A 24,162-nucleotide genomic window follows, 5' to 3' on the forward strand; every position below is an offset into this window, starting at 1 on the left:
TTGCTGGAAGAGGCAGCAGCTTCTCAGGATGCGTTCTTCTCATTATGGATCCAAAGCACAGGAGAGCAAGCCCAGCCCTGCAACACATGTCAAGCCTCTGATTCAGTCACATCCTTCAAAATCTCATTGTCTAAAGCAAGTCATATGATCAAGTCCAAAGTCAAGGGATGGGGAGGGAAGCACATTCCATGTGCTATGAGGCTGTGACAAAGATGTAGAAGTGTAATACCCCCATGGGGTCAATAATTCAATTTACTGCTTGTAGGGGTCTTATAGGCTCCAGACTGAGGCAAAGAAAGAAATGACTTGCCCAACGTCACTCAGCTCGTTGGTGTCAGCAGTAGGGGTTGAAGCCAGACAATTTAATTCCAGAATTATGGAGGCCTACGTGTGCATATGGTGAGGGGATATTCGTTTTCTTAAATTACTTGTATTTTTTTTACCCATTAGTTGCCAATATCATGTTGGCACCAGCCTCTCTCACGGTTACCCATCCATCTACTCACCCACCCAGTCACTCACACGTCTGGTCTTTGGGTATTCTCTCAACTCTCCAGAATAAAAGACTCAAGGGCAATTCTTGGGTGAGTTTTTTTGCAATTAATGTTGAGGGGAAAAATTGTCATCCAGTTAATCTCAGGCACGTATATAAATACCTTTAGAAAGTCCCTGGTGGAATTATATCAAAGCGGCACCATGATTTTACTTAAAAACAGTTTGCTCTGAGTCAACTGAGATTTCTGACACCTGAATCTGAAAGTGAGATCTGGGTGGGCCCTGCGCTGTCTCCACAACGGAGTGGTGTGTTTACTTGGAGGGAGGAGAGGAAAGACGAGGTATGTGTGGCTGTGGAATAAGGTTCCACACTCGCTTACAGGAGGGGATTTCCTCCTCTGTGTTTCCACAGAACCTTCCCTGTGTTTGTTTAAACCCATTGCACACTCTGGTCTGACAGCTGCCTGGCCCAGGGCCTCCCTTGCAGAAGCATGCACAACCAACCTTCTTTAACAGCACCCTTCACTGTGTCCCCCGAGGCAATTACTTGAGTATATAAACCTTACTGAAAGGCTGGCTTTTCTTGGGAACTAATAAATAAGCCCCAAAGCCACAACGTGGGTAAGACCTTGAAAAACGGCCTCATCATCTATTGGGAATTGTGAACCCTGCAAAAAGCAGCTCATTGTACTTTCAGAAAAAGCTTTTTGTTTAAAAAAATAATAATGAACAAAAACCACCAAGTGGAGTCTATATGGAAAAAGCAATCTAGTCTGAGATTCTAAGGCTGGTCTCTTTGCTGCATTAATCTTTCTTCGTAGATTTTATGTAAGAGGCATTATTTGCAGGAAAACAAGATACCGTTCTGAAGAATTCCCCTCTCATCCCAGCTTTCCATCTGCAGTTATAATCCTCTGATTGTGACCTCTGCATTAGTTGCCGTGGATGCCGAGCCGAAGTTTATGACCTCAGGGTGGGTTATAGTTTCGGGGGGGGGGGTGAAATGAAGCCTCAAGCGATCAAAGTCACGTATTTCCAGAAAGAGAGGAAAGGGGGAAAAGGCACCCTCCGGACGCATCCCTCAGCGGTGGGCCAGCGCTTGACACTTATAGAGCATTTTAGCTCCACTCTTGGTTGCTTTGTTGCTTTGAGGACAAGATGCCGGACTGTAGCCATGGGGACACGGGCAGGCAAAAGGCTATGTGACTGAGAACAAGGATTTTTTTTTTTCTGTCCCTTGGACCTGTTTCCTGAGAGGCTGGGCTTGAGTCGAGTCTTCCAGAATTCAAAGTGTCTTTTCTTTAACTGACGGTATCTCCATTCAAGAGCCCGGAGTTGACCACTGGTGCCGCTTCCTTGACCTCGGGCAGCCCAGGTGGTTTCCTGGAGCTGCCACCCCCTGGGCCACTGCGGCCGGCCGGGCTCGGGGTCCCGCTGAGCCTTCCCTCACCGTGGAAGCAAACAGGCTGGGCCGAAGAGCCCGGGAGAGCCTTCTCGGGATGCAAAAATACAACAGAGGGCGCGGAACCCACCAGCGCCATGGCCTTGAATATCAACGTATGGGCTGGCTCCAGACCGCCAAGTTCGTTAAAGATGTCTCTGGCAGGGTGTCATTGGCAGACTTTAGGGGTTTCGGTTTGCTTTCTATTTGGAATCACCGCATCGCACAAGCCGTGTTTACTTGGAAGGAGAGGGGGCGGGAACCAAACCCACCGCTCCGCGCACACGCCTTTTTCTCACATTCCAGACTCGAGCTGATGTGTGTCAGCGCGACATGGGGCGGGGGGAGGGTTCTTTTCGTTTGTTTCATTCGCCATCCGCACGTCACTCCCAAACTTTTCCTCCCTGCGCTCGGGGAGTCAGGTTGACGCGCCCTGGATGAGGGGCTCGAGGCGCGGGGCTGGGCGCGCTCCCGCGGAGCCGGAGCCGAAGAGGCTCCCGGGCTGGACTCGGGCTTCTCAGGTACAAGTTGGGTGCCAGGCGCGGCGGAGGGGGCGGCGACGAGCGGCGGGTGGTGTCTGGCTCCGGGCTCCGGCGCCCCTCCGCGTTCTGGCCGGGCAGCGCCGGGGGCGGCCCGGGCTGGGCGTAGGGAGTCCGGCCTGGCGGAGGCTGCGCGCAGCCTCACTCCCCGCGGCGCTCCCGGCGCGGCGGCAGCGGCGGCGGCGACGACGGCCCAGGCAGACAATGAACTTGCGAGCGCGCGGAGCCGAGGCAGGTTTGGGCCCCGCGACCCTCGGCCCAGTCTCCCCGAGGCAACCGCGGCCCCCAGCCGAGGGCGTCCCCTCGCCGCCGGTTCTGGCCGTGCTCTGGGCGCCCCGCGCGCTGGGGACCCCGCGGGAAGGGTCGCACGCCCCCCTCCCCGGCTCGGGAAAATGCGGTCGGAGCTCGGGGACGGGGTACTCGGCGGCGGGGTGGTGGCGCCGCGGACAGCCGGAGGCCGGCGGGGGGCGCACGCCACGGGGCACGCACGGGGTGGCCCCAGGAGAACGACCCCAGGAGTCGGAATCGGGGCGGCGCGCTGCAGGCGGAGGACCGACGGACCGACAGATCGGTGCTTTCTCCTTAAGAGCGCGCTTTGGGTGGGGATGGGGGTGGGGGTGGGGATTCCCCAGCCTTGCGCTCCGCTTCCCGGCGCACTTCTGGGAAGTTTCCAGGCGCGGCCCGAGGCAGGTAGGTGTGCATCTGCCACTCTTTCCTGGACTCGGGTTCAGAACCGCCTCCTCGCCCCGGCTCCAGTCCTGCGGCCACACTGGGAGGGGAGGCTTGGTGTGTGTTGGGGGTGTCCCGGGCGCCGAAGCCTGTGGGACCGGGTTCCGGGAGGGGGACCGCGGGGGCGGGCCTGGGAGGAGACGGGGGCGCGGCGAGGCCCGGGGCGTCCTGAACTTTTGCTCCCCGCTCCCTCTTCCTTCCTCCCCGCCCCCTGCCCCTTCCCAGCTCAGGAGGCGGCGTGACTCCGGAGTAGCCGGCGCTTCCCGGCTGCGGTGGCGGCGGCGGCGGCGTCCCCGGCCGGCCTGGGCGCGGCGAGCCGAGCGCTGCAGGTCTGAGCCGAGTGGCGCGGCGGGGCGGCCGGGCGGTGGGGCTGCGGGGTGACGAAGCTGTGGGGAGCCGGGGTGGCAACGGCCCCTGCGCGGGGGCGACGCTGCCGATCGTGATGGAGCCCGAGTCTGTTGGGTTGCGTGTGCGGGTGGAGAGGACTTGGCGGCCGTGGGCGGATGGCGGGCGGCTCGTGGCGCAGTTGGCCCCCTTGGAGCCCCCTAGGATCTTGGGATGGAGGCGCCCGGGAGAAGGGAACCTCGCCTTTGGGGGAATGAATGAAGAGCTGTGGAGGCGCCTTCCGACTCCTCCGGGCGAACGGATTGGCCGGCGCGCGCGCTTGTGTGTGCTTGTGTGTGCAGGATCTGGAGCCGCCAGGGTCCTGGGTGCGGCTGCTCGACCGCCCCGTCGCGGTCCTGGTGCCCACGTTGCCCGTCCGCCCAGCGCCCGGGGTCGGCCCGCGGGGTGGAGCGGCGGGTGTGGACTGAAGGTTGGGGCTTGAGTGCCGGCTGTAGGCAGCTGGACGTCCGCGCCTCGAGCAGGGAGGTTCGAGAAGGAGGCGGCAAAGCCTGGGGCTGAGACTCGCTCCTCCGGCCCCCAGTTTCCGGTTCCCCGAGGCCCTTGGCTGCATTCACGTTGGGTGAGTTGATGGCACGGAGTTCTGGGGAATGAAGTTGTATGTCCAGGAAGCCGCAGGACGCCCCGGGAAGGGATGTGGCGCGCTGTTCTGTGAGGCTGAGCCGAGGGCTTCGCAGGGCCCCAGCTCCTCTTTCCTCAACTGCGGTTCCTAAGAGGGCAGCCAGCCAGCCGGTGTTGGAGCAGAAAGCAGCCCGGGGGCACGTGCACCCGCTGAGGCGTCCAGGTGGAAACTGAGGCCTGGAGATTTGCCCCAAGTACCTCTAGAACCTCGCACACCATTTTCCATGCCCAGCTTTCCTGCTCCCGCCCCCTTCCCAAATGGTGCAAAATCAGGAACCCTCCCTTCCAGAACGTGGCACTTATTAATTTTACCAACTGTACGTTGAATCAGGCCGTCTTGAGGTGCAAATCATATATGATTTTGTTTAAAATAGCATGGGCATAAAAATGCCTTTTTATGAGGTAGTTTTAAATCAAATACGTTTTTGTCTCTAATACTCCTGAAAGATTGGCAGGAAAATGTTTTCCTTGCCTCCTGCTGCATGGGGAAACTGAGCCAGCCAGGTGAAGCAGCTTGCCGTGGTCTCTCTCAGTGCATAGGTGCGTAGTTGAGCCAGAAGTGGAGCTGCAGGGCTCTTCTTCCCTCCCAGGTCCAGCTTCCCGGGAGAACCATTTCTAGGGCCCTCTGAAGGAAATTCAATGATGTTTTTGTGTTTTTTCTCTCTGGGTATTGTATGACTGCAGTGAGCAGGGTTAATTCATCCAGGATATTGTGTGTGGGAGGTGGAGAGGCGGGTTTGTCCATAGTGGATCCCACGTGAGCCTTGCTTTTCTTTGATGGTTAGATGGCCAGGCATCCCAGCACCGTCACTGTGGCTGCCGTGAGGCCTCTGTGTCTGCACCTTTCTTCTCCTCTGTTGCTGCTGCCCCTGGCCAGAAGAGGTGAGGAATTTGATTTTCTGCTGGCCTGAAGGAGAGAAGATTAATCCCTGCATCTGGAAGAAGCTATGTTTATAGGAAAGTTTGGGAGAGGCTGGGAAGTGGACTCTGCTTACTTGGTGTCTGGAGAAAGAGCAGAAAAGAAACTCCAAGTCAACCAGCTGGGCCATGGGAGCCCCAGGCTCTTGGAACCTGCCCTAGCAGAAGCTTTAGGTTAGGGCTGGGTTGTGATTAGACTGTGGTTGTCCAAGGCCACCTAGGGCCTGGCTGGAGGTGGCCCGGCTAGCATCCGCCTGGCATCTGCCGATGGCATGGATAGCATCCGCGTCCAGGCGAGCTCTGGGGGATGGGGAGAGGGGAGACGCTCTGGGGCTGCCCTGGGCAGGTGAGCACATGCCCTACCTAAGGAGGGCAGCTTTGGCTCAGCTCCAGCCAGTTGAGGGGAAAAAAATGGACTTGACAGGTCTTGTTACTTCTCAAGAGAATTCTTGAGCCTGGACATTTAAGTGTGGGCTCCAGTGCTACAAGTAGGGGGTGGGGTGAGTACTCTGCCAGGAGGTCTGAAGCTTGACGTCTGGCCCTGTGTCTGTGTACTGGGGAGGGCATCCCACTGTCAGAGACCTGTGACACCTGACGGGGCATGGGGATCGCATCTCCCCGAGGCCGAGGGATTGAGAATTGACGGGAGCCCGATGTGCCTGTGGCCATGTGCCCGGCTGCTTCATGTGCCGTGTGTCATGCATCCATTCAATAGCTATTTGATGAATTCTTTTGTTTTTAATTTCATTTATTTATTTACTTATACAGCAGGTTCTTATTAGTTATCTATTTTATACATATTAGTGTATATACGTCAATTGCAATCTCCCAGTTCATCCCACCACCACCCCGCTTCCCCCCTTGGTGTGCATACATTTGTTCTCTACATCTGTGTCTCTATTTCTGCCTTGCAAAGCGCTGAATTCTTGTCATGTGGAAAGAGACACCCTGCCTAAAACTTTTTATATAATTTCATTATCAAATAGTACACCATGATAAGATAGAGACCCAGCCCTCGGAGGAAGGGAGCAGGCAAAAATGCCTGTACCTGATGGACAAATGAACAGCGAGCTGCGTTCAAAGGTGGGCAGGACAGTAAGGCAAGGAAAGTGAGAGGTGGGTTGTATAGGAGGAGAGTCTCCTTTTACTGATGTGGAAATTGAGGCTCGGAGTAGTGGGTCTGAGGTCACACAGCCCAGAAGTGGAAAGTCAAACCAGGTCTCTGATTCTCCAGCTCCTGGGCTGGCTCTGTCATCCCACCCTGCTGGACTGGAGCCTCTTGGAAACTCCTAGATGAATGGACCTTCCCTGTGGTGGGGAGCTCTTGCTTCCTGTCCCTGTATCCAGACCCTGTCCTGGTCCCCAGGTCTCAGCAGGCCCTGGATTGCCAGGTGTCATTTGGGATGCATTTGTATGAGAGAGGAGTTTCCTTAAATTCTAAAAACAGAAACTAGTTTGAAACGTAGCTGGCCTGGCAGTGTCACCGTGTGAGCACTCTGTCACTGGGCATCTCTTTAGCAGCACGTGATTTAGAAGCGACACTTGCAGCCACTGGTGAAAACGGTACATCCACCTGAAAGTCAGGATGCTCAGGTGATGTCGACTGAGTTCCGCCGGAACTGTGTTGCTTTGCTGTGAATCCAGAGCCCGTCTTCTCACTTAGCTAACGACGTCCTGGGAGACTGTTTGGACTTGCACAGGGTCTTTCGTTATTGTTCTCAAGTGCTGGGGTCTGATTTCCTTCCTGAGATGCTCATCCTTTAAAAGGAAGCACTGGGACGAGATGATTTATGTGTAGACCCGTGTCTTCACAGCATGAAATGAAGCATAGAGGTGGGAGTTGTCTACTGAGTATCCAGTCTCCATATCTAGGAAGAAAAGTAAAGGTTTTTTGTGGATTTGGGCCAATACAGAATATATATATATTTTTACGTACGGGGGTTGGGGAGGAAGACATTTGGTCATAACAGCTGTCATTTGCTGGGCCCCTACTGGTTCCCAGCTGGCCCTGTGCCAGCCAGGTCAGACAGGTGTCCCCCTGTGTCTCAATCAGAGGGCAGGGAGACTCTTGGAAATCACAGGGAAGAAGCTTTCAGTCATCCGGATGTGCAGGAGCTAGGAGCACGGAATGGCAGTGGAGGAAGGAGGGAAATGGGGCTGGAGGGGGAGAAAAACAATCCTGGCTCTAAAAGGGGAAGGTGGGCGTGAATCAGCAAGTGGTAAGGGGCGGGGAGGTGGCAGGAGAAAGCAGGTTCTCAGTCTCTGCTGATTTCGAAAAGGATGTACAGGAAACGCGAGCAGCCTCTTTCATCAGCAGCAGCTACATGCAGCATTGATGCCTTCTTCCAGGTGCAGGCCCAGGGCCAGGTGCGTGGGAGCTGAGAGGCAGCGCTCAGAGCAGTAGGCGAGGCAGAACTTGCAAGTCGGAGTTCCACAGTGCTGCCCAGAGTGCGGCAGGAGTCTGCATTAGCGACTCTGACATTGGAGTGGTCTGGGGCGACTTCACCCCTGGCCTGAGAGCTGGGGTCCTCTACATGACAATACCTGCCGGGCACTTGGAGCGGTGCCTGGCATACAGTAAGTGCTTAAGAAACATCGGCTTTTGTGGTATTCTTTAGCTCTAGAGCTCATAACCAGGGACGGGGGACGTCTCTGATCCCTCTGAAATTGCGCGTACAGTCTTTTATGTAGGTGTGTATATTTCTTGGTGTGTGTTGGGGGTGGAATTCTGGCATATTCTACCTCAGAGGACTTCTCTTACACCCCGTAAGGCCGGGAGCCCCAGGACACGTTGGATTCTAGTCAGGCTGGTTGCTTCACCTCTCTGGGCTATTTCTTCATCTGTGCAAAGAGGGGCCTGGATCCACAGTTGCCCTCTGGGATGCTTCCAGCGGAACGCTGTGGACAGGCTGTAGGTCGGTTTGGCTGTGCTCCCATGAGATGCGCTTAAGCCCAGGGCAGACCAGGAAATGTGCTGGGGGGGCTGGCTTTTGAATGTTACATCTTGAGCACCACTGTAAGCGTCAGAGAGTCCTGAGTAGGTGTGGGGGGGGGGCCTTTTTGCCGGGGCAGGCTCTCCCTGACACCTATGCTACATTTCTAGAGTTTGTCCTGGTCCAGGCCTTTCAGGTCTCTGAAGAAAGTGAGGCTGGTGGATCCTCAAAAGCAGAGAGTATCATTATAATGGAAACCTGGACACTTTCCAGAATCGTGTTTGTGATAAAAATATTGAAACAGGAAGCCTAGTTACCCAGGTGCCTGGAAAATACCCCAGCATGGGCAAATAATTAGATTACAAGGCAGGCGCAATTGTTTTTTCTAGTGATATGCGGGAACCTGGTGGTTTCACGTCTTCTCTTGAAATGGAGTATGTGTTTGCTGGCCCTTTTTGCTCCCTGTGGTCAAAAACATAGTGGAGTGGCCTCTGAGGGGGAAAGGACATGAGAGTTGGCAATTCTGTCCCTCTCGGGGCAGCCCTGGATCTTGGGGGGAAGTTCTGTCCCGCTCTGCTGTGCCCTTGTAGGGAGCTGCCCCCAGGGCCGGGGCCCGTGGCACATTTGCTGTGATGTTAGAAGGTGCATTTCAGAGTCTGAGAGGTCTGTGAAGGTGTGTTATTTTCTCACCCCTTGTTGAAAGGGGTCTGGGCAGCTCTGTCTGCCCTTCGTGACACACGTTAACTGACTCGGGCTGGATGAAGTAAGCTCGGCCAGCACCTTCATTTTCCAATCAACCAAATGTTTGGTGCCCATCATGGAGATGTTCTTTTAGCCTGGGTGTTGAATCCTGTATAGGCCCTTGGAGGTGGTGGGGTGAGCCTGGGCACCCCGTTGACCTGCGTTTGATCATGACCCTGGGCAAGTGGTTTAATCTCCTTGTGCCTCGGTTTCCTCACCTGTAAAGTGGGGTTAATAATCTCTTCCTTGTCCTTGTAGTGTAGTTTGAGTACCAGTAGTACAAGTTAGGGTTCAAGGGAGCTCCCCAAACTGAGCCCCTCTTTCCTGGCCAAGTTCTGAACTTACAGAGAGAGAGGGGAGGAGAAAGATAGGTGGAGGTAAAAATGCAATGTTTGTTCCCGGCTGAAGTAGACATAGTAGAATGTGATTGAACCGGTGGGCACGTGGGCATCGCAATCCTCAAGTGAGAAGTGGGCAGTTAGGCCGGCTGACCTCCCCTGAGTCACAGGTCCAGTGGGAAAGCGGCAGCCTCTCCCTGGGCCGGCCCCCTTCCTCCACAGGGTAGCCAGCAGGGGGCAGTGCCTACTCTGTGTGGGAAGAGGCAAGGCCAGGCTACCTGTGTCTAGGTCCTCCTTGCACACTCCTGGGATGGGGGTGGATGGACACCACCAGGTGTAGACACAGGTGGTGGTACACAGGTGGCGCTGTCTCCACGAGGAAGAAACATCAGGAGTGGGCAAGACGATACCCCCCCATCCCCCACCCCACCTCCACACACAGCAAATAATAAGTACTTAGCCCCGGGCCTGACCCACGGGGGCAGGGGGCAGGGGTTTGGGGCTGGCACGTGGTACCTATTAGGCATAAATTGATAAGGGCAGCATTAGATATGCAGTTGATAAGGATATTGAGGGGGACACTGAGATTAGGAAGTGAGCCTGTTAACCAGGCCTTGTTATCTGTAGAGCATGGCAGTGATTAGCCAGATTGAGATAATGATTAGCCTTTGTGACACACATGTAATTTACAAGGGGCGGGGGTGCCCCCGGAGCCACTGGCTGGCTGACAGCCTGGTAGCCTGAGTGGGAGAGCCTTTTCTGCTCTCCCACTCTCTTGGTTCTCCCTCCCGGTTCATCCCAGGGGGGAACTGTGGATCCAGCCTCCTCTTTGCATGGCCTGAACCTTCATCAGCCCCCGGCCCCCCGTCCCATCACCACCTTCGGGAAGCTTTGCCAGTAATTCTTACCATCTCTCCATATCCTCCCATCCAGGTGTTACCGTCCTCCTCTGAGTGTCTGCAATTCTACGCTATTGAACTCAACCTACTTTATACCACGTTCTTTCTAGTTTTCCTGGGTGTGTGGTCCACTCACCCATGCCCAGCAAGCCCCTCAAGGGTGATGAGGCTGTCTGGGGGCCCACTCAGTCGCGAGAGTTGAATGAATGCTCAAAAGCCAGCTAGTCCTGGAGGAAGGGCTGTGATGGATTTCACGTGGGCCTCTGGGTGTGCATCCAGAAGACAGAAAAGTATCCCCAATTCGGCAGCATATGGTGCAGGAGAGTTAATGCTTGTCGCTAAATTTCTGCAGGAGTCAAGAGCCTAACGTAATAACCTTGGATTTCCTGACACTAGAGTTTTGGGCTATTAAAAGGTAGTGAGCCCAGTTTTTTGTGTCTTGAGAGTCTTGGGGATAAACGTTATGGAATTTTGGTTGGTATTTCAGGAATAGAAGTCAGGAGCCATTTACTCAGGAAAGCAATGTTGAGGTCGTTAGTGTTTCTTATGGCCAGTATAAATAGCTTGTCTTTAAGTTCCATGCTCCTTTGTTTGGAATGTAAATATTTGCATTAAAAATATAAAGTATGTCCCGGCATGTATTTATAGGGACCATAATTTCCAAACCAAAAATCAGACTATTGGTCTACAGAGGGTTACTGCCTCTGATTCAAGAACCTGTTTATGTAAAGTCTTCCACATGTACACACAGAACCGTATTTGCTTTGTGCACAGAAGGGATCTCCAGGATTACAAGAAAGCGGAGTTGCCCCAGGGAATTGGGCCAAGTAGTTGGGTTTCCCGACAGACACTTATGATCACGCTGTTAAGTTGCAACCACCCCAGGGCAGGGCGAAGTTTTGGCCCAGGTCCCGTGGGACCAGCCGGCTTCTCCGTCCTCAGTCTCCTAGACATCCAGGTGGGAGTTGGCCGCAGCTGGCTCATCTCTGGGTCATGTAACCAGACGCCTGATTTCAGAATTGCTGTTGCCGTAGGAAGATGTGAGAAGAATGCGGGGATTGGTGTTCTTTCCGCCATCTCGTTTCTGGTTCAAGGATGAACTCTGAGGGCCCCTGGAGGCTGTCATCCTCCATCAGATTCTTGGGGCAGTTTAGCTTTTTAATTTTCCATGAAGAAAAGTGCAGATTTGTCAGACATTTGCTGGAGGAAGGATATCACCGCTTATTTGGTCTCCGCCCTCTTCTTTGGAATGAGAGATTGGGGGCTGCAGTCGGGCTGGGCCAGGGCCTCTGCTCCTGGCAGAGAGAGAGAGAGAGAGAGAGAGAGAGAGAGAGAGAGAGAGAGAGAGAGAGAGAGAGTGTGTGTGTGTGTGTGTGTGTGTGTGTGAGTGTGTGTGTTGGGTGGGTTTATTCTCCAAACTCTCTGTTGGCAGCCCTCGATGGAAAGCCTCTCTCCAGAGTCTCAACAAATACAGAGTGGGGGGATGTCTGGTCTGTTGGAGAGGGCCAACCTAGTCCATAAGCCAGCCCTGAATCCAGGCTCATCCCCTGCCTGGAATCCTCCCTATCATCACAGGGTGAAGGACAAATGAGTGGGGACCCAGGGGGGGTCTTGGCAGGGCCGGGAACCCCAACTCTGGCCTCTGTTTGGCTGCTACCAGGACCTCCTTTGTCTGGCATCCCAGCCAGCCCAGGGCCCTTCTCTCTGGTGGGACCAACACCTCCTCTCCCACTGGACACTGTTGCCTTAGGACTGGGACTCAGTTTTGAGGTAGCAGGACTCCTTCTCTGTCTTGCAAAGGGGATGGTGTCCTGGCTATAGGAGTTTCAAGCATCTTTCTGCTTGGGGTCCCAGGATGCTGAACCCCACCCAGGGGAGGAAGTAAAGCAGGGTGGTGGTCTGAGGGGAGGGGTGTGGAGAGCTGAGTTGTAGGCCCACGCTGCCTGTGTACCATCCAGCATTAAGCACTAAACTTCCCCTCTTTGTCTCTTACTTTGACCCATCAGTATTTCTTGTCTGAAAGAAACACCATCTGGGCTTAGAAATGGTGAGTCCTTCGGGAGGACCATCTTCCTGTGTAGCTGGGTGTTCTTGAACCGTGGGAAGCTCACGATTGCCTTCTCTTTGGTCATCTGTAGCCTGACCTTCACTGATGGGACCGTCCCTTATTCTGTCACAATTCTCTATAAAGATAATAGTTCCAGGAAGGCCCCATCCAACCCCACTTCAGGCCAATAATCCAAGCGCACTGTTTTGAAAGTCAGAGGAAACAGCTGCTTTTAGGACATATTGAACTTGGCTAAGAAAGTTATTAGCGGCAGTAAACGAGAGGATGAAAGAAGGCTCCGATTAATGCAAGTGGGATCAGCCTGATATCTGTGCTGCCCTAGCTTTGAAAAGCTGTTCATACCTGCTCTGTAGCAGTTTCTGTGAGAAATTAGATATGGAAAGATGTACAAAAGGGAAGAGTGAGCTTAACAAATGTGGCCTCTTTATTGGAAATAGTTTCCAGGAAAAAAAAAAATCTTTTGCCTGTGGGTCGACAGCTGAGAATCCATGGACCTTTTGCATTGTTCACAATCTGGCTCAGAGAATAAAAGTGATGTATTGGAAAGTAGATGAAACCTCAGTTGCCATTTAGATGGTAGAAAATAAATTTGCTTTTGGCTGTTAAAACTGAAACAAATCAATAGGAAAATGCAGGTCTGCCCACATTTAAGTCAGCAGTTTCTTTTTTTCTGTGTGTGTGTGGGTTTATGTACCTTTGGATCAGTTATGAAGGTACAGGATTGTTTAGGGAGACGTGTGTGTGTGTGTGTGTGCGCGTGCATGTATTTGTGTGTATATATATTTATTTTACGAAGTTCTCATCTGGTATTTTTAATGTGAATTTTATTTTTTTATACAGCAGATTCTTATTAGTTATCTATTTTATACATATTAGTGTATATATGTCAATCCCAATCTCCCAAATCATGCAACAGACTTTTTTGCCCATTCAACCTGTCCTTTTTATAAAACAGCTTTAACGAGGTGTAGTTCACATAACATAAAATTCACCCATTTAAAGTATACAATTCTGTAGTTTTTAGTATGTTCACAGACATGTGCAACCAGAACCACATGTAATTTTAGAACACTTCATTGTATCAAAAAGAAACCATGTACCTATTAGCTATCAGCCCTCTCTCTCTCCATTCACCCCCCACCCTCCAGCCTTAAGCAACCAGGAATCTATTTTCTATCTCTATTGATTTCTCTATTCTGGACTTCAGGTGAATGAAATCATATAATATGTTTTTTGTGTGGGTCTCGTTTCTTTCGCTTAACATAATGTTTTATGGTTCATCCATATGGTAGCTTATATCAGTACTTCATTCCTTTTTATGGCCAAATAATATTCCATTGTATGAATAGACCACATTTTATTTATCCATGCATCTGTTGATAGACATTTGGGTGTTCTCCACCTGTTGGCCCTTATGAATAGTGCTGCTATAAACATTCATTTATGAGTTTTTGTGTGGACATGTTTCCATTTCTAGAATTAAAATTTATGAGGTATTTTTACTTGCTTTTAATAATAAGATTCATTTACTTTTTTTTTTTTTTTTTTTTTTTTTGTGGTACACGGGCCTCTCACTGCTGTGGCCTCTCCCGTTGCAGAGCACAGGCTCCGGACACACAGGCTCAGTGGCCATGGCTCACGGGCCCAGCCGCTCTGCGGCATGCGGGATCCTCCCAGACCGGGGCACGAACCCGCGTCCCCCTGCATCGGCAGGTGGACTCCCAACCACTGCACCACCAGGGAAGCCCTCATTTACTTTTTTATATGCTTTTTCCCTGGCCCTAGAGAAGGCTTGATTCTCAGATGAGGTACTGATCCCCACCTGAATTGTCTGGATTTTAGAGCTTGGAAAGGGCTTCAGGGAAACATAGTCCAGCCCCATTTTGTAGATGGGGAAACCGAAGCCCAGAGAGGCCACACAGAGTCAGGGCTGAATCTGGGTTTTCAGAGTCAGTCCAGTTACCCTGAACGTTTTCCCTGAGCGCTTAGTAAAACCGCAGGTCACCCTCTTGATTGGCTGGGGACAATAAACACAGGCTGGTTGGGTGGACAGACGGTGACCGCCTGGCCCAAGCCCACTATTCTAATCCCCTTTGATCTGCAAAGGCCCCAGAACAACTCATCCTCCACCAGCTGCCAAACGAGAACTGCAGCTCGTGGCTCCTGGCGCCAGTGCCTTCTGAGTCCCTCCCCTGCAGCTACGGGAGGCCAGCGCTTATCCGGAGAGTAATTAAATTAGGAACCAATTCAGAGAATGAAATTTTATCTGATCTGGCCAAGCCCATAAACAAGGGGCTGTGGTTGTGACTCCAGGGTACATTATGAAGTTGTTTTTGAAAGAGTTAGGCTGGGCCACAGCAAGGAAGGAAATGTGCGGGACCTGCAGGCAGCTTTCCTGGGTGGGTGTGTTGCAAAGGCTGGGGGTGCGTCCCGGGGTGTTGAGCTGAATCCCCAGACTAGCTTTAGTTTTTTTGTTTTTTCCTAGTTTTATTGAGATATAATTGACATATAACATTGTATTAAAGTGTACAACATAATGATTTGATACATGTTTATATTGCAAAATGATCACCACAATAGGTTTAGCTGACATCCATCACCTCACGTAGTTGCAATTTTTTTTCTTGTGATGAGAACTTTTAAGATTTACTCTCAGCAACTTTCAAAAACACAATACAGGGCTTCCCTGGTGGCGCAGTGGTTGAGAGTCTGCCTGACGATGCAGGGGACGTGGGTTCGTGCCCCGGTCCGGGAAGATCCCACAAGCCGCGGAGTGGCTGGGCCCCTGAGCCATGGCCGCTGAGCCTACGTGTCCAGAGCCTGTGCTCTGCAACGGGAGAGGCCACAACAGTGAGAGGCCCGCGTACCGCAAACAAACAAACAAACAAAACAAACAATACAGTATTGTTAACTATAGTCACCATGCTGTACATTAGGTTCCCCAGGACTTATTTATCTTATAACTGGAAGTTTGTACCTTTTGACCACCTTCACTCATTTCCCCTCCCCTCAGCCTTCCCTACCCCCCAACAATCAACAGTCTGTTGTCTGAACCTTATCATTCAGCTAGCTCTAGCTTTTGGTTGTCTCTCTTTTTTTTTTTTTGGAATTTTATATTATTTATTTTTTGTTATGGCAGGTCCTTATTAGTCATCAGTTTTATACACATCAGTGTATACATGTCAATCCCAATTGCCCAGTTCATCACACCCCGCCCCACCCAGACTAGCTTTTTTTTTCCTAAAGAAGCTGTTGGGGGTAGGAGTTTATTATTTATTTATTTTATTTTTGCTGTGTTGGGTCTTCGTTTCTGTGCAAGGGCTATCTCTAGTTGTGGCAAGCGGGGGCCACTCTTCATCGCCGTGCGCGGGCCTCTCACTATCGCGGCCTCTCTTGTTGGGGAGCACAGGCTCCAGACGCGCAGGCTCAGTACTTGTGGCTCACGGGCCCAGTTGCTCCGCGGCATGTGGGATCTTCCCAGACCAGGGCTCGAACCCGTGTCCCCTGCATTAGCAGGCAGATTCTCAACCACTGCGCCACCAGGGAAGCGCCTAGCTTTTGTTTTGTGACTGCAATGTTCTCGATGCTTAGGAAAGTTCACCTGCTAAGATCCTCCTGGATACATTTCACGCTGTTATCATTGACCTCTACAACTGTGATCAGAAGGAAACTTTGCAGGAGGCTCGTTGACTCTAAATCCAGGTGCCACATCAGAACTCCTGTGGGGCGTTTTGAAAGAAATATGCATATACTCCAGTCCTCCATGAGTTCTTCAGGGGTTGGCCCAGGGCATCTCTGTGTGCGTGTGTGCTCACGTGTGCTCACATGTGCTCATGTTCGTACGTGGGTGCGTGTGTTAAGCTCTTTAGTTAATAAGATGGAATGTAGCAGTGATTGTAATTGTTCCCCTGAGGAGGATTTCCAGTCCTTCCATGGCAAAGATGGGGGACAGGTAATCTGCAGAAATCTCAGGAGTGATCCTCTTCTGTCCTCAATCTGTCCTCAACTGTGACTCTCTTTGGGTTCCTTGATCAGATTCCCTGGATGTAACTAATATAGATGTTCCATCACTGCAGCATCTGTGGGATTTTAGCTCTGGTTTCCTTCTCTGCATGAATGGCCCAGCCAGAGACCCAGGAGTCTCCTTGGCCCTTAGCTGGTCAGTGCAGGAATTACCTCCTTTCCCTCTCTGCCACTAGAAGGTATTTGTCCCTTTAGGATAGGAGGTGTGTCTCACTCAAGGTTATATCCCCAGGACCCAGCCCATGGGAAAGAATGATTGGATGGATGGACAAATGGATGAAAGGAGGAAAGGCAAGAATACATTGATTGATTGAAGACCTCGACCCACAGTGCGGAAACGGCAAGGGTCTTACCGGTCGTCTGGGTTGTTTTCCTGTCCTGCTTACCCCCCTTTTACAGCTGGAGAAACCGAGACCTGGGGTGTGAAATGACTTGCCCCTGATCCTTCAACTTCGTTAACGAAGACCATTTGAGAGCCTGACCCTTCATCTTCAACTCTTCTGACTCAGGCTCTGCAGCCCCCCCTTTTTTTTTTTTTGCGGTATGCGGGCCTCTGTTGTGGCCTCTCCCATTGCAGAGCACAGGCTCCGGATGCGCAGGCCCAGCTGCCATGGCTCACGGACCCAGCTGCTCCACGGCACGTGGGATCTTCCCGGACCGGGGCACGAACCCACGTCCCCTGCATCGGCAGGCGCACTCCCAACCACTGCGCCACCAGGGAAGCCCTGCACCCCCTTTAAGAGCCACCCTCCAGTGATTTGAGGACCTACCGTGTGCCCAATGCTGTCCTAGGAGCTGGGAATCCAGCAGTAATTAGACGGACAGGGTCCCTGCACTCACAGAGTGTATATTCTCACGGATGAGTTCACGAATATCAGAGAACAGGCAATAATAAGTGCTATGGGATGGGAAGTGACTGTCTGGGTGATCGGAGAAGGCCTTTCCGAAAAGGTGACATCTAAGCTGATTCTTGAATGACGAGAAGGCACCACCGTCTGCAGCTCGGGAAGCGCATCCCAGGCAGAGGGAACAGCCAATGCCAAGTTCCGAGGAGGGGATCAGTTGGTGGGATGGGATCAGGTGGGCTTGGGAGAGCTGGTCAGAGGACTTGGTTCATAGCACCCTTGGGTTGATGCCCGTTGTTTTCTGTTCTGCATCCCCCGAATTTTCCTTTACAGCTTCGCTTTCTCACTGTCTCATCTCTGGGTGAAGAACCCTTGTTCCCTGCCGGCTGGCCCACGGCTGCTGCAGTTTCAAAAAGCAGGGCTGGTGAGAAGCAAAGAAAACCGCCATCCTCCTTGTCCTGTCACTTAGGGTTTGAGAGCAGAAGTTATTTTATTTCTTTCTTTCTTTTTTTTTTTTTTTTTGCGGTACGCGGGCCTCTCACTGTTGCGGCCTCTCCCGTTGCGGAGCACAGGCTGCGGACGCGCAGGCTCAGCGGCCATGGCTCATGGGCCCAGCCGCTCCGTGGTACGTGGGATCTTCCCGGACCGGGGCACGAACCCGCGTCCCCTGCATCGGCAGGCGGACTCTCAACCACTGCGCCACCAGGGAAGCCCTGCCCTCATTTTTTCAGGCCACTGCATCTCTGGTCCCAGTTCTCACTGACTGCTCTGTGTCCTGGGGCTGCTTACTTGACTTCTCTGAGCCTCTTTTCTCACCTGCAACACGAGGGGCTTGGCTGAGAAGATGTCATGTCCCTTCTGTCTTTGAGTGCAGTTGGTTTTACTGGTGAAAACAGTTATATCAGTAGAGGAAGAAACACTCCAAATAGCTGAGTGAAATTTCTACCCTGTCCCTTGTAGGGACTTTTAAGGTTGGAAAGATTTCTGCTGCCTAATTTGGTTTGATGGGAACCTCAATTCCAATTGAATTATGCTCTGGTGTATTTTAATTAAACCATCTACAAACTGATTTCTTAAAGATGCAAAATCCCCATGCATTATGCTGTGTCTGAACCCCCTACATTCAGCTCTGGGTCAGAGTGATGCTTGTAATAACCAGAAGGTGTTGTGTGAAGCTGCTTACGGCCAGCCTTATGGACTGCATTAATCGTGAGATGCCACCAGAACGTGATGCGAGGACGTTATCAGCAGATACATAATTGATTTTGCATCCTCCGCAAAGGAAGGTTAAAATGAAGCTTGTTGGTAAATGGTATTTAAACCTCGTTGTCTGCGGACGAGTTGTAAAAACTAACAGAGCAGAGCACTTGTAGAAGGGCTTAATTTTTTTTTTTTTTTCAGATTGTGGAATGAGTTCATCCCTCAACTAAGGTAAAGATTTTCCCATTTAAAGGGACTGGAAGAGCGTAAGCTTCAGGTCATAAATTTCACAGGCGGGGCCTCCACTTGAGTGCCTCTGAGATGGCTAGACTCTGGGATGGCTTTGTAATCACATTAGCTTGATAAATTAAAGGTCCCCATAGTTTTAAAATCGTCAGGCCGAGCTGCATTAGAAAAGATGCTGTTATAGACCAGAGTTATGATAAACAGGCTCATGGAAACTGATTTTGCTAACTTTCCTCTTGGTATAGTATGGAAGATTCTGATTCTGCAGTGACCCTGGAAAGGTCTCTACTTAAACCAATGATGGGAGTAAACCGAGGGTGTAATGCCATTTCCAAGTATTCATTTGTACTTTAGCTGTTACATGTACCAGGAATAAGAGAAGCTCTCTGGATGTGATTTCTCTCTCCGTTTAATCCTGACTGTATTACTCTTTTGGTATCTCCAGAACTGGCTCTATAATTTGCAGGCCTTAGTACAACATGAAAATGTAAGCCCCTTATGAAAAAATTATTAAGAACTTCAAAATGGGGACAGTAGAGCATTAAACAAAGTGTGGGGCCCTTGTGGGCACCGGGCCCTGTGTTACTGCATGGGTTGCAGCCCTTGGAGCTGTCCCTGGGCATCTTGTATCATGCTCATCCTAGACCACCTTGACCTGTAGCAACTTGTGTGAACAGTAGATTGTAAGCATCAGGAGGACAGGGCTGTGGCCATGTCACCTAGGTGTGCTCTGTGGGCTCTGGCAGGGTTCTTGACCCCTGTACGTGCTTAGGAGAGACTTGCTGAGCTGAATCGGTTCGTGGAGGGGTTGTCCTGGTCTGCTGGTGGGATTTTATGTGGCTTTCTCAGGTTCCATGCATCAGGAATCTGGAAAAATCCACCTTTGGACTCTTCAGCATGGACAGGTACAAGGACCAAAATTCCTACTGTCTGACAGCTCAGCTTGGAGAAGAGTACAAAACCCTTCTAGATTTTGTGTGTGTGCGTGTGTGTGTGTGTGTGTGTGTATAAAGCCAGTGATTTTTCACTGCAGAATATTAAAGGCTGACAAAATCCAGTACCTCGCAATGGTTAACGTGTGTCTCTGTAACCCTGTGCCTCGGTCCCTAGAGGGCCAGCTCCATCCCATCTTGGCTTTCATCTCTGGTGTCCACTGCTTGGGCTCTGCCCTCCCAGCTGAGTGGAAGGCCTCTGGAGAGGTCCAGGATCTCAGGACCACTGTAGGTCACCCTCGACCTTTCCCAACCTGGAGAGAGAGCCAGTGTGCAAAGTCGGGGGTGGGAGGGGGCGGACAGCGCATCTTGGCGAGGAAGCAGACTCCAGCGCCTGAAGCATCCCTCCTCTGGAGCAAGTGGCTGCAGGGCTTGGAAGGCCCAGTTCTTCTTTGTGTTAAGTCTTTGTTCTCTCCCGCGTGTGGAGCTGGGACTTGCACAGGCTCAGCGGGTGCCTCTTTCCACTTAGAAGCCGGTGGAGAAGCGGAAAGTGGCATCCAGGGCTGCCTGCCAAAGAGACGGGAGGTTCCAGCAGAGGAGAGCCGGGACTTGCAGGTTTTAAATTGGAACCGGTGATCTTGAATGAGGATTAAAGTTATTTTTTATTGGGGGAGGAGCTTGGGGGTTGCTCTGCTCAGAATTCCTAAGGAAAGCTCTTCAGAGGCACGTCTCGGGGGGAGTTACTGGGGACTGCCACTGGATTCCCCGCCTTTTGTTCTCAGTTTGTACAGAGGTCTCCGGGGGTGTGAGATCAAAGGGAGCCGGGATGCTGTGCTCTCCTTTCATTGTCTCAAGCTGATGGGTCTGAATGGGGCTGTGATGCTTGAAGAAAGAAAGAAACCGTCTTTTATACATCTCCTGGCTGGGGAGAGACTGCTGGTCAGGAATCCAGTGGTTCTGGAGGCCACAGCTGCCCTTGCTGAGCCCAAGACTGTCTGTGGTACCTGGGTGTCCGGAATCAGGTCCTCCCTTTCAAGGCTACACTCAGCCAGCACTTCACTTACTCAGGAAATGACAAGTTATAGTACCTTGGTGTGCAGACGAAAGCTGGTTTTATTCATTTTCCCTGTGAAGACATCTGAAATCATTGTTTTTATTTTGAAAAGAAAAATAATAGGAAAAAAACCTATAATATTTTTATTACCTGGTGCGGGAGTCTTAGATAACTTAAATAATATGTTGGGTTTAAATTAAGCCATTGGGGAAAAAATCTTGTTGCATAAACCAAAAGAGTGAGAGAGAGAGAGAGAAACATGAAAAGATGAATGTGCGAACAACCTCTCCCCTCTGCAAAACCTCACAAACACCGAAGCGGCTGGGATCTTGTCTGCGGTTTCCACCCACTGTGTCCCGTGCCTAGGCCAGCTGCACTGAGTGGAACCTGTTAATGAATGAATGAATCAGGTGCTGGATCCCTGTTCTGGCCTGCGAGTTGGCCTTCTTGGACAATGTCCTCAAATGGAAGGAAACTGTAAAGATACAAGAAAATAGTACTATCATGTTTGAGACACTGTGGTCAGTGATTAACCCAAGTCAGTCTCCCCTCCAGCCCTGAGGGGTAGATAGAGCTCAGAGAGGTTTGGTAACTTGCCCGGGGTCAACCAGCTGGCAGTGGCTGGGCTGAGATTTGATTCTAGGGCTTGCCCCACGGCTGCACACCACTCTTTCTACAGGAGATGTCAAGGAGAGGGAGAAATAAGAGGGATGGACAGCCAAGTGTTGGGAATGCCTTGGTGTCCCCACTCTGAGCCTTAACCCACAGATGGACACAGACAAGGAAATAAACATCGGCTGCTGGGAGCCGGTGGTGGCTAAGACATGCCCGGTCCCTGCCCTCATGGAGCTTGGGTTCTATTGGGTGGACGAGGTACAAAAACTGAGTCAAATGATTATTTAATTTCAACTGTGATGGGTGCCAGGGGGAGACGAGGGGGGGCAGGGGTGATATGTGAGCGTGCCTGTTGGTGCATTGAGCCAGCGTGACCAGGGAGGCGTCAGAGAGTTCCAGAGAATGATGGAGGAAACTTGGAGGAGAGTGGGGCACCAAGGAAGCTCTGAGCCCAGAGGGGAGGGAGGGAAGGTTCTAGAAGGCCTCCTGGAGGGGCAGAGTCTGTGATGTTGGGTGAGTGACAGGGGTGGTCGTGGTGAGCTCGAGGCACATGCATCCCAGGGAGGTGCCAGGACGTGGGGTTCTTCCTCTTCAAGGTTCAGAATGTGGGGACTTCCCTGGCTGTCCAGTGTTAGGGCTCCATGCTTCCACGGCACGGGGCATGGGTTTGATCCCTGGTCAGGGAACTAAGATCCCACAGCCGCGCAGTGCAGCTAAAAAAAAAAAAAGTTGAGAATGTGGTGGGCTTCTGGTTCCTGGGCACTAGATTGATTCCAACCCTCCCCAGGCTCAAAGAGCGAGTTCCCTTCCCTGGGGGCCCAGCAGGAAAGCTTGGGTTTGCTGTTGATCTAGCAGCTTCTGCCCCAGAAAGTCCTCTATGGAAAGTGGCAAAAAGAATACATGAGAGACTGCCCTTTTAAGCCCGCACTTTAGACCTCACGCCTGCCAGGGTGTGCCCGGCCTGCAGGTGGCTGCCGAGCTGAGCTGGCCGCGTGACGTGGCCCGGAAGGACCGGGGTTTGTCGGCCTCCTTGCCAAGTCCACCCTGGATGGAGCCCTTTAAGACCCTGGAAACCCTTCGAACCTGGGAACTGGAGGTCATTATCCTCTGGACTGTGAGCTGGGTCATAAAATCAGCCCTGAGTGGCTATGAGCGGAGGTGACTTTGGTTTGGTGCCTCTGAAAGGAGAAGGGGGTCAATCTGATGGGAGGACGTTGCCCTTTGCAAGGCCAGAGAGCTGGATTGCACGCATGTGGGCGCCTTCACGCCCGTGTCAACTTGCCTGCGTGCCCTTTGCTTCTTTCTTGGCTTCTTATTGGGGCAGAAACCTACCACCGCCCATTCTAACTCTCTTTTCTTTATGAACGTTTTCCCCCCATGGTGTGTAACAGACCTAATTAGAGAGCACCTACCAAATGCTTACAGCTCGGTGCATTTGCATAAACAGAACCCACCTGTGCAACCGGCACCTTGGTCAAGTGTGTCAACAGCACCCTAGAAGCCCCCAGTCGGGGTAGATCACCTTCCTGATCCCCACGGCCTCTGCTGGTTTCGCCTGTTCTTTGTACTTTATATAAACGGAACAATGTGGAATGTTCTCTTTTGTGTCCAGTTTCTTGCACTCAGTACTACGTTTGTGAGATTCTTTCCTGGTATTGCGTGTGGCTTTAGTGTGGCCTTACAGCGGGGGCTCTGAGCACCCTAACTCTAGTACCTGCCTTTGATCAGCGTTGGGATCGTTTCTGTTGGGCACATACCTAGGAGCAGAATTGCTGGTCTTTGGGAATCAGTGTGCTCGGCGTCAGTAGATGTGGCTAGTTTTCCAAGCTGTTGTATCAGATACGATTCCCACCAGCAGTATGTGAGTCTCCTGAAAGATGAAGTAAGAGCCTGGAAAAAACATGCCGTGAGACTGACTCCCGTTTACCCCCTGCTCCCCGCTCCGAAAAACCCCGGGGGATAACTGCTGATTATTCCTCAGGTTTGCATTGAATGGATAAACTGGGAACTGGGTAGAGAATCCCTACAATGCCCCAGAGAGATGTCCGTCCCTCCTGGGGTTCTGCACCCCATGGTCCTGTTTCACTTGGAGCCAGTCTTTGTGCCTGAACGTGGGAATGGGGATTTGTTGGTGTCTGGGAAGAGCCCAGAATCCAGCATTTAGTCACTGCCCTTTGAGGTGTCTGCTTGCATTGAAGTGGAGCCTCCAGGCTGATCTTTGAGATGAAAGTGGCTGGCCTGGGGTTCCTCCCTCCTGGAGCAGGGGAAGGGGGAAGGGGCTACCAGCACTCAGAAAGATTTTATTTGCAAATCAATCCAGTCCCAGAACCAGCTGGTTCTGCACACTCCCTCCTTTCGTGTAGCCTGACCGGCCAGATTTTCCCACCCCACGTTCAAGGTGGGGAAAGAGCTTTTCCTTCCCCCAAGGCTGATGTTCAGGCTGACTGGGGCTCCAGAGCAGTGAGAAGAGGCAGCTGACATTTCCTGAGCGTCCCTGTGTGTGGACAAGAGCTATGGGCACAGGCATGTTGGTGTCCCTGATACGCACAGGAAACTCAAGGAGAAAAGACTCTGTCCCTGAGTGCAGGGCCAGCCCTGGCTGAGTTCCAAGGTGTATGGGCTGCCCTGGCTCCATCAGATTCCCGACTCACACAGTGGCCGTGGCTGGATAAGGGAGTATTGGAAAGAAGGAAAATCTGTGGCCATTGGCTTGAGGCTTAAAAGTCACCTGGGGTGATTGCCCATCTACCTCCCCCTGCCTGCAGTAGATTCTGAAGATCTGGGGCAGGGGTAGAAGCTGTGTTGTTTTGGGTTTTTTTTTAAACATCTTCATTGGAGTATAATTGCTTTACAATGGTGTGTTAGTTTCTGCTTTATAACAAAGTGAACCAGCTGTACATATACATTTATCCCCATGTCTCCTCCCTCTTGCAGAAGCTGTGTTTTATCTAGTACCCTAGGAGTCTTACATCAATTTTGGGAAATAGCGATTTCCCAGTGCCTTTTGTTGGGAGGCCAGGTAAGGAGAGGAATGAAGGAAGTAAGAAACAGACCTCACCCTCAAGAAGCTCCCTGTCCTGAGCAGTAGAAATTTCTGGGACAGTGGAGATACTCCGTATCCAT

The 24,162-nt window shown here is 51.8% G+C and overlaps 1 protein-coding gene across 4 annotated transcripts in view; it reads left to right on the forward strand.

Moving 5' to 3' along the window:
* The first annotated feature begins 2,345 nt into the window (after positions 1-2,345).
* Positions 2,346-24,162, forward strand: part of CHST15 (carbohydrate sulfotransferase 15) — a 99,637-nt gene continuing 77,820 nt past the window's right edge. Inside the window, exon 1 of one of the 4 annotated variants that reach the window (XM_060286444.1) lies at positions 2,346-2,457. The gene's annotated coding sequence lies outside the window, so the exon portion shown is untranslated. Of the gene's footprint in view, positions 2,458-2,580; positions 2,707-3,426; positions 3,534-3,703; positions 4,169-24,162 lie in introns of those variants that run through there. The other 3 variants (XM_070043907.1, XM_030831998.2, XM_030831997.3) reach the window with 3 other exon arrangements.

The sequence above is a fragment of the Globicephala melas genome, chromosome 16 (assembly GCF_963455315.2).
Source record: "Globicephala melas chromosome 16, mGloMel1.2, whole genome shotgun sequence".
Lineage (NCBI taxonomy): Eukaryota > Metazoa > Chordata > Mammalia > Artiodactyla > Delphinidae > Globicephala > Globicephala melas.